Consider the following 10,534-nt stretch of genomic DNA (forward strand, 5'->3'; position numbering starts at 1 on the left):
GTAATTCAAAACATTAAGAACGAATTCCTAGGCATGTTTTGTTGTCTACACGCATGTTAAATAAAGCCAAAATTAGTTTTATTGATTAAATAAACAACCATTAAGTAAAACAGAGTATTGTTTTAACTCAAAATGATTATTCATAATTTATAATACCTTTATTTCCATCATAACTTGTTTTGTTTTTGCTATAGAAGATTATTCTGGGGAAGACCATGCAATAGGTTTAGAGTAAGACACATCATAATGCATAAAATACAAGCAGATGGTAGTCGTAACATGGAATGTCGCCATCTAAGGATGGACACCTTCAATGTGTTTTATGAGCACAGAGACACTCTTCTCTTACAATGGATTTGCCCTAAAGACATATAAATGTGAGGAATTGTTTGCCTGCTGATACGTCAGTATTATTCAAGTCACAACAAAGTAATGAGTTACCAGCTGCCGTTTTCCAATAACACCTTCATTTATACCAGTGTCACTGGATGTTGAGACATATTTTTCTTTCATTTTACACACACTTCGAGAGTTATTGAAAGTAACTGCAATATAGCATTTTATTCGACCCACAAACAGTAACAAGCGATAGATCTAATGATTCCATTTAGTTTCATTAAAAATCATTTTAAATTTGTATGCCTATTTAATTTTGGTAGCTATGAAAGAGAACTACTTGCTGATCACCAATATAAATGTTAATTGACGGATAATACATAGGAGATATATAGTTTACATATTTGGTTTCTGCACATTCCAATCTTTTAAATGCTAACAAAATATATGGAGTCAGCACGCATCCATTTTAACATGTATGTATCAATACTTTAGGAAACCCGTTTCTTGTTTGTTTAGTACCTTTCATACCAGAAGCAAAATAGTTCTGTATGGATGTTTCTATTGATAAAAGTGATACGTTTTCAGAAACATGGTTCCCAATAGAGGATTGAAACATTATTTAGAAACATTTTTAAACAGATCATGCAACACTAAGTTGAAAAGAAGTATGTCAATTTATCCCGAAGTAAATGATATTTAGCAATGAGCATATGTTTTGGTATGGAATAAGAAGTACAACTCAATTGTGACAGTGACGCATGTGGGCACGAAGCGAAAATGGAGGGCTTTCTGTGTAACCTTTGAAATTTAAAGTGACGTCGTCATGTGATGACTGGTATATTGACAGTGACTCTTTGTGACGATGTAAATAGATTTTGTTTCATCTGTATATATTCAAAAAATTATGAAACTATTATGAACAGCCATTTAATTTTGTTCACTTTAATTTTGTATTGTGTTTTCCTGTTATGTCGAGTGCGATTTATTTACGACCCTGTTTGCCGGACACATTCTAACACAACATATTTTGCTTCCGATTGTCTGGCCTATCCTATAAGTTCGCTTCAACCCTAAGCTTAACTGTTAATGGAGAGGATGGGTGTGTTGTGGTTATGTGGCGATGGTTGGGAGTGCCTGAGTATTAAGGAACCTGAAACTTACTTATAGTTTTGGAGGTATTTATAACGCGTTCAGTATAAATGTTTTCTGATTCAGAAGTAGCAATGGTTTGTTACAGCGTGCTACTTGTACGTATTGATGAGATTATACTGCTGGTTTTTCTTGAGAGCAGAGGTTACATTTTCTTCTAATGTTTATAATGTTTGAGGACCATTTAAAACAATCGGTAAGCAATCAACTAAAGATCGCCTTCTGAAATTGATTTTTTCACCACCGGTATCTAGTGTTGCATTTATCCATATCACCTGTTAATAATTATAGGAACAGCATATTTCCCTCACCCTGGGTAAAGAAATTACACGCGGCTTTGTAGTGGCAGCAAGGGTTTAATATGTTAGTATCATATAGAAACCTTTTTTCCAGGTAAACATTAAATAAAAAACAATTCATTTTGCGAAAACAGTCAACATATTTTTGGTTAATCGTTATTCAGACAAACTGTAATATACAAACAATGTTGTTAATGTAATTGAATGTACAGGAAATTATCAATCGTTTACTCTGGTATGCTAAGTTTAACTTGGAACCATTGTTAAGTTGCGCTAAGAAAAACTGTAAAATGCAAAGAAAAATCAGCACAACGAAAAGCATTGATATCAGTACATCGGACATGTATGTACATTTATCTTGCTAGGTAGACCCAGTCACTGTACCAAACATCAATTCAATCCAAAAGCAGTTCATGGTATGTTTTACAATAAAAAAAATATGTCATTTTTCTGGAATATCAAGAAATTGGATGTCTCTTATGCATTGCATTGTAAATTAGAAAGTGATAGCAATCTGCTGCACCAACAGTGCAGAAATAATTTCTTCTAAGTCTTCTAATTTATTCAATTGTGTCTTTGTGTTTCATTCTAAGCCCTAATGTATATATTAAGCAAAAGCAATTCAAAAGCCTCACCGAACGTAGAATATTGCAATAGTATAACAATATATTCGAATATTGTCGGCCCGTTTTTTTTCAATTGATTTCCTATGTTGTTGTCTTAAAATATATATCTTATAGCGTGGTACTCATTTTGTGAAAGTGGATTAGATAATCTCTAATTTTATGTGATCATTCATTAAGTATAGTGACTTTTTGGCCTTGTTGTATGCGATATTATGGACTCAAACTGAAGCGGTGCATGTTTTATCTTTTCCGTTGGTAATAACTTTCCAAATCGTTAAAGCCTATTATATATATTTAATACAAATGCAGCTCTCTTCATTTTTAAATGTTTCGTTTCTCTCTCTTACGACCAGCTTTAATTTGACAACATTTTGAACAGTATGTTTGAGTTTTAACGAAATATCTTATTACCAAACAAACGCCTTAAAGCATTGCGTTGCATGACAAGACTAATAACTTAAACATGTTCTCGAAACTATGACAAGACAAACAGGTTTGTATAGCTTTTCTAAAATAGAAGTCCTCTGGGATATTTGAAGTTAATCCCATATCCAGAAAATGTCTAATGTAGCTTGTGAGTAATAGCTTTAAAACGTACTCCAAAAATCTAAATATAATATCTACACATTGTAGAATTAACAAAATATATTGAATAATGGCTTTCCATTTGGTTACGAATGATTGAATTATTCAAACATATTCCTAAATAACAAGATTATAGATATAAAACGGAACATAGCAAATCCCTTGCGTCATTTGTTTGCTGTCTGTCTCTTTTCTAGAATTTAATGCTTTACCTGTTTTGTAGTTCTATAGGTGTAATGTTCAGTCTCGATATCAAATGATGATTGCTTTGCCATAAAAGAACACATGAACAACCAACACTGGCAACAATGTGTAACTTCAACCGGACTCTTGATTCATAAAAGAAAAAAGAAAAAAAGAAAATAAGTTAATAAGGTCTTCCTACTTTATCTTAATTCAGCTAACAATTGACAGGGGTCATATTAAGACAAAAAATATGTTTGACATGACTGAACCCAATTTGAATAATCAATTTGTTCAGTCAATAGAAAGTAAAACCATCGGTGCATGCCTTATGATACTACATTATAATCTGAAAATAATGTGCATAAAAAACTTTCAAATATTTTCTCGACTTTCAAAAGAATTTCTGAGATTATTGAGGTCAATGAAGCCCCATTTCTAAATAATTTATCAACATTCAATGACGCTAATATTATCTGAGCAAAAAAAAAATTCAACTTTTAATACAACGCACAACATACACATTATGTCTAGCAGCAGTTATAAAAGATTTAGCAACATAATTTCAAGCATAAAAAGTATAGGGTTTGGAGAGAGGTTGGTTTTTCAAAAGTCAACTGTCATGCACGGCACACTAAGATCGAATGAAATTAAGCAAATTAGCGTGGATTGTTTTCTACAAATGCGTCGCAAGAAGAAACAACCAATTAGAAGTCAGAAAATATTTTGATTAATAGAGGCAAATAATTAAAAAAAAAACATTGAGAGGCGCGTTCTTGGATTCTGGTCTAGTGGCCTATAGCTATTTTATAATTGAATCATAAAAATAATCAAATGAGTAAAATAAGCCTTAGATCCCTTGATTTTGAACGGAAAAAGCGACAAAGCAGACCATTAAGCCATCTCATCGATGAGATTATCATGTTTCATTTGAAGTGTGTTATGAATTTCCCGTGACACTAGAATCAATGCAATATATGCTAGAAGCAAAGGCTGCAACTAAAATATTAATGAGAGGAAACTATTTGTAAAAAAGCATTTCACAACTAAATTAATTAATTTAACTGAACACACAACTTGTTTCTATGTCTAGTTTTATCAAATACTGTGAAATAATAATCTAGTTCTTGAAAGATAGGTTAAGTTAGGTTAAGAGTCTTTTTAATCATTCTAAAACGTAGCCAATTTGGTATAATTCAGTGAATAACACGGCTTCTCTTATAAAACAATCGACATTCAGTTTCATTTTGTAAGCCTTATAAATCTCATATTGCTTCCTGGTTTTATTTCACATATTTTGCTTATCGACTTAACTGTGCGTAGTTTGTGAATGTTATGATTCAGGAAACAGTTTTGTTACATATCAACCAAACTAACCTTCGTTAAATTTTTAACCAGTTCATAATAATATTATTTAAAAAAAATATGTGGAGTCCAGTGGAAACATATCATTGTAAAAATCTGAGCAATTGAGACTGATGGGAACATGAAAAGACAACAAATTAAATGTTGTTTGCCGTTTTGGCTTACTCTCAAAAACTAAATTCAATTTCAGAGTTAACTCATCGTAGTCAAACTAGAAGGAAATAAACACCTGAAATTCAATGAACACTAACGATTGAAGTTCAAAAACTTAGACTCTTATGCTCTTTTTTACAGGTGAATAAGTCCGTTTTATTAATCAATAATAGATTCTTGGCATTTAATAATGATGCTTTCAGATTCTGAGTCTTGAACATTTCATTTTAAGTCTTCTTTAATGAAAGATTTAAAACTGTACAAGTTCTTTGAAATAAGAAGTTCATAAAATATAATTGTTTCACTGTTGAACATAGTTAATTGGTCACTGGAAGTTGAAACATTGTAAAATCCTCACACAGATATGTACACGTATAATGAAAATGCAGTCTGTTTCTCTCATGTGAATTTTTTATTCGTTTTTGCATTTATTTTGTAGCTTTAAGGGTCAATCACATAGTGATGCAAGTATATGATACAAAGATTACCTTTGTTATAGTTTAAGCCTTTTTGAAAAGGAAAACAACACCATTCCAACCTAACGAGGCTAATGTAATCGAGCAAAACTAGAAACCAACCAACATTTTTAAGCATAATAATGAGTACATACATATTTCCTTATCTTACAGTGTAAGAGCGCATATAACGTGTCTTTCCTATTTTTTTGGTGCTTATCGCAATGCTAATTATGCTGCTGTTTCCTTAGAAGCCGGTTAAACGCCTTGTTTTCTGCTTTTTTAGAAACTATTTGAAAGATTTAAACTACTCTTTTAGCAATATGCTTATGATAAGGCATTAGAAAGAATAGTGTTGAACATCATCCGTTAACATATAAGGTGCAGCAATCACCTAACTTCGGATTAATGACTCTCAGACCTGCTTTGCAGTGTCAGCAAGTAAAAACTATCTTTAAAGGGGTAAGACGTTCCTTCAGGTGTAAACTAGAGTAAGAATAAATAGTTCCTTTGGTTATAGTGAAAACCATTACATTACATTCTGTGTTACGCGTGCTATCAAATACAAAAGGAATTTGTGTAAAGCAATGAAACCTACATGGTTCACTGACTTTATGACCGTGTGATGTGGGGATCCAATAATCCGAACACACAAGACGCACTTATTACATATGAATTATGGTAAATACATATGTTACTATATATAGTAACATATTTGTACAGGTATTCCGCATGACTCAGCGATTATCAGCTTGCGTCACTGGCCGATTATCGATTATCATTTTGCGGCCCGTAGAAAGTTCGCACGTGAATTCACATTTCGTCTTTAAATCAAATTTGGCGACAGTAAAATATCTTAATCACAATTAATTGATCTGCTTGAACATATTTATTAATCAAATCCTAAAGGGATGCAAACGCGAAAGCAGGAAAATATGCAAATGTTTTATAACCAGTGTGGACTATAAGGGCGGCATATTTTTACTACTCAGCGTTGACATTCTAAAAAGAAAACCAAAAAAGCTGCGAAATAGAATTTGGTTGAAAAACAACAACATTAACTGTACATGCATGTTGACATCAAGAATAGGAGGTATTTGTTTATTTTAGTACTACAAGCAGTCGTTCGACTTGCACCGGGCTTATTTCTATTACATTGAATTGTGACATTCAAGACACAAACAGACAGATGTCAGTGATTCGTACAGAAAAAATCAGATGGACGTGTTGTGGAATTTTCAAGCTAAGCAATTGAAACTGATTGGAACATGAAATGACAACAAATTAAATGTTGTTTGCCGTTTTGGCTTACTCCCAAAAACTAAATTTGATTTGAGAGTTGACTCATCGTAATCAAACTAGAAGGAAATAAGAATGCATAACTGGATTTCAGGTAAACTTTAAAAAGACCCCTTGAAACTTTATAACTAAATGAGAAGAAAAAAACACGTATGTATTAAAACGGTTAACAATCGGCATAGCCGGGCCGTTGTGTGATAATTGGTACTTGTGCTCATAATGAGTCTCTCGGGCAAATTATCACTCAACAGCCGGGCTACGGCGTGTATTAATCTCTAAATTATGAAGCCTCTCTGTCCGTTTTGTTGAGCATACCAAGTAACTGTACCCATTTTATTGAGTTGTAGTTATCTACCCAGTAACTGTACCAATAACATTGTTTTATCCCTGTTTTTGAATAACCAGTAACTTTACCCATTACATTGTGTAAACCTATCATTGTATACCCAGTTACTCTTCCAAATTCATTGTGTAAACAATGTCAATGCATACCCAATTGCAGTACCCATTACATTGTGTAAATCCTATCATTGTATACCCATTTACAGTTTCCAATTCATTGTGTAAACAATGTCATTGTATACCCAGTTACTGTACCCATTACATTGTGTATACCCTATCATTGTATACATAGTCCCAAATGAACTAGTTTAAAACCAAGAGAACTCGTGTTTCGCTTGCCGTTCAAAGGTGGTGACACCAATATATATTGTTTGTACGTTGTATGTCACTGTCTGTAACGAATTAGCATTGTGCGTTTAAACAAGGTCTTTGTAAAATATTAAGCTTCTAGGCTTGTTTCGATTGATTTAAATACAATGAACAAGACATCATTAATTGACATTGAAGGAAACATTTAGAAGTTTTATGCCTGTAAAAATCTCTCTTTATGCATTGCAAACTGGCAATGATTCAAATCTGCTGTATTATCTCAATACTTGTTCAGTCGTATTTTCCCTTATCTAAAAATGTTCTTTTTAGATCCAAATGCAATAAGGCAGGTTAATTATAGTTTTAAGCAATGTAGTGCTGTACTGTTTCTGTTGAACAGGTTCAGTTATGATATACGACATGGACATAGTTTACAATTTTTTTTATTAAAATGTAAATATTGGACTTCAAGAAAAGATATGATTTTAAAAATATTGCCAAACAAGAGCTTTCACAGTATGTGACGAATGCCTCCGATTGTGACATTGACCTATGAACAAGGTCAGTACATGAAAAGTTGATCTTGCCTTTACATGTCAAATACATATGGCAAGTTATTTTAAATTGCCTCTAAACATAAAAAATACCACCCATAGTTGACAACCGACAATGTTATGTCCTTATATATGCAGCATTCCATTGTGAATAAACACCCAAGTGTGACCTTGACCTTTGAGATAGGGACACGGGTCTGTCATGCGACACGTCGTCTTGGTATGTGGAACACATGTGGCAAGTTATTTTAAAATCTGTCCATACAAGGGAAAGTTACAGCCCGGACACGACAACCTATACTCTATGTCCTTATATGCAGCACTCTGTTGTGAATAAACACCTAAGTGTGACCTTGACGTTAGAGGTAGGGACACGGGTCTTGCACGCGACACGTCATCTTGGTATGTGGAACACTTGTGGCAAGTTATTTTAAAATCTGTCCATACAAGGGAAAGTTACAGCCCGGACACGACAACCTATATTCTTTGTCCTTAAATGCAGCACTCCATTGTGAATAAACACTAAGTGTGACCTTGACCTTAGAGGTAGGGACACGGGTCGTTCACGCGACACGTTGTTTTGGTATGTGGAACACATGTGGCAAGTTATTTTAAAATCTGTCCATACATGGGAAAGTTACAGCCCGGACACGACAACCTATACTCTATGTCCTATATGCAGCACTCCATTGTGAATAAACACTAAGTGTGACCTTGACCTTTGAGGTAGGGGCACGGGTTTTGCACGCGAGACGTCGTCTTGGTATGTGGAAAACATGTGGCAAGTTATTTTAAAATCTGTCCATACAAGGGAAAGTTACAGCCCGGACACGACAACCTATACTCTATGTCCTATATGCAGCACTCCATTGTGAATAAACACTAAGTGTGACCTTGACCTTTGAGATAGGGACACGGGTCTTGCACGCGACACGTCGTCTTGGTATGTGGAACACATGTGGCAAGTTATTTTAAAATCTGTCAATACAAGGGAAAGTTACAGCCCGGACACGACAACCTATACTCTTTGTCCTATATGCAGCACTCCATTGTGAATAAAGACTAAGTGTGACCTTGACCTTTGAGGTAGGGGCATGGGTCTTGCACGCGACACGTCGTCTTGGTATGTGGAACACATGTGGCAAGTTATTTTAAAATCTATCCATACAAGGGACACGAGTTATTGAGCCGGACACACGGACGGACGGAAGGACGGACGGACAGACGGTCGGAAGGACGGTGCGATTTTAATATGCCCACCTTCGGGGGCATAAAAATCATGCCAAAAAATCAAACATATATCCAAATACTGTAATTTTGATGACTTTGTGTCAATTAATTTATCGACTATTATCATATAATATTGGTAACGATCATGAACCTACGTCATTTCACGCCTTTTAAAAATAATGGTAATAATTTTTTGTCTACTGTATAAAAATACTTAATATTTGCACTGTTTTGTCATTCTCTTTATATAAAAGTTTTACAAATGATATTTTCTCAAGCTTACGTCGGCTTCGGAAACATTTAGGATGACAACAGTTCTTTCAGTAACAAGCGGTTTTTATAGCGAAAACTCCAATTACCGAATAAACGCCTCCCTTTCCATGACAAGAGTAATTTCGTTAACATTTTCAGAAGACTATAACAAGTACATCTTTACTACATTCGAAGTCCATTGGGACATTCTTAGTGAGTCCCATTACAAGGAAATGTTTAATATAGCTACTGAGTAGCTTAAGGAAGCATCCCAAATTCTGAATTCAATATTTACCCATTGTAGAATTTACATATGACAGAGCTGAATAATGGCTCACCAATTTGGTTAAGAATGATTGTATTTTCCAGGGTTTTAGCTAAATTTGTGAATAACAAGATTAACGAACAAGCAAATGCTTCTAAATGATGTGACAAAGACCATAGTAAGTCCGTCTAACGTCCTTTGTTCGCTGATGACCTGAATAGATACAACAATTTAAATTTGCATAAATTGCAATTGCGTAAGCCTTGAATGTAAATACACGTGATTGTGTTCCCGCATTCATTTCTTTGTACTTTTACGGAAAGAAAATTAAAATGTTTTGTATAAAGCAGGATTTAACGACCAATTCATCTTCTGCAATAACATTGTTCATTCTGTTTTCAAATATCTAGCAGAAATATTTGTTTGTTTTAAAGCTTGATGTAATTGATCTTTTATGATATTGATCGAAGCCTAAGTTGTAAGATGGATCTCCGAAAAGTAAGACCATATATTAATAGAAGCGCAAATGTTAACTTGTTTACTGTCACATGGAATTTCACTATAAAATACACCCACTATCAAATCAACTATATTTTATGGTGGTAGTTTTAACTATTTCACCAGTCTGTGCCATTCTTTAAAACGTCATTTTAATGCAAAAAGATTTCGTGTTGTGGAACTGCAAGGCTGTTTAAGACCGTGTTTTATAAGGAACAAACAATACGCACATATGTTATCTATGGGTTGTGTAAGGAAGGCAATGAGTTCATGTTTTGTATGCCTAGCCGCTGTTCCCATTCTGTTGAATGTATTCCAAATCACTGTCGGCATAATGATGTGTATACCAATTCACCGTTATCATCATGTTGTTCTTCATAGTCAGTATTACACTCTGACACATATAAGTTAGTTTAAACCCAAGTGAAGTCCTGTTTCGCTTACAATTCTAAGGCGGATACCACAGCATTATTAATTGTATTGAAAATATGTTTAGCTATTGGTCGGGTCCCTGCTGTTTACATTGTATTTCGGTATATACTTAACAGAATTTTCCACTGTATTACCGGTATAGACTCAAGTCTTTCCCGTATAAAGACTGATATTACCGGTATAAACTTTTGTATTTCCG

This window comes from Mya arenaria, chromosome 2 (assembly GCF_026914265.1).
Source record: "Mya arenaria isolate MELC-2E11 chromosome 2, ASM2691426v1".
In the NCBI taxonomy this organism is placed as follows: domain Eukaryota; kingdom Metazoa; phylum Mollusca; class Bivalvia; order Myida; family Myidae; genus Mya; species Mya arenaria.